This window comes from Lupinus angustifolius, chromosome LG04, assembly GCF_001865875.1.
Source record: "Lupinus angustifolius cultivar Tanjil chromosome LG04, LupAngTanjil_v1.0, whole genome shotgun sequence".
Classification (NCBI taxonomy): domain Eukaryota; kingdom Viridiplantae; phylum Streptophyta; class Magnoliopsida; order Fabales; family Fabaceae; genus Lupinus; species Lupinus angustifolius.
In genome coordinates, this window is record NC_032012.1 from 23,725,624 (window position 1) to 23,726,027 (window position 404).

At 21.3% G+C, this 404-nt stretch overlaps 1 long non-coding RNA gene across 1 annotated transcript in view; it reads right to left on the minus strand.

The window, feature by feature from the left end:
- Positions 1 to 404, minus strand: part of LOC109346367 — an 8,316-nt gene that overhangs the window by 5,805 nt on the left and 2,107 nt on the right. The window lies entirely within an intron of this gene.

Genomic DNA, 404 nt, shown 5'->3' on the forward strand with positions numbered 1-404 from the left:
ATGTCATATTTATGAGCATAATCTGATTTCATTGATTCTTCTTAACTCCTCTGTTCTCATTCTTATCAGTTGCATCTCAAATTGCCGAAAGTCTCTCATCTCATTCATTCTTTTTAAATATAAGATTTAATATATATATATATATATATATATATATATATATAGAGCTATGAACCATACATGATTGGTTATAATATCAGATTTACAATTCTCACAATTTTAATGTGAGAATTGTTATTATTGAGTAGCTTATTATATATATAAAATTTTAAATAAAATACACATATAGGAGTTACATTTTTAAGGAACAAATATATTAAATAAAATACAAATAAATTATAACTATTTTATAACTTACAATTGATTGAGAGAGGAAATATATTTTCATAACTTATAATTGGTTG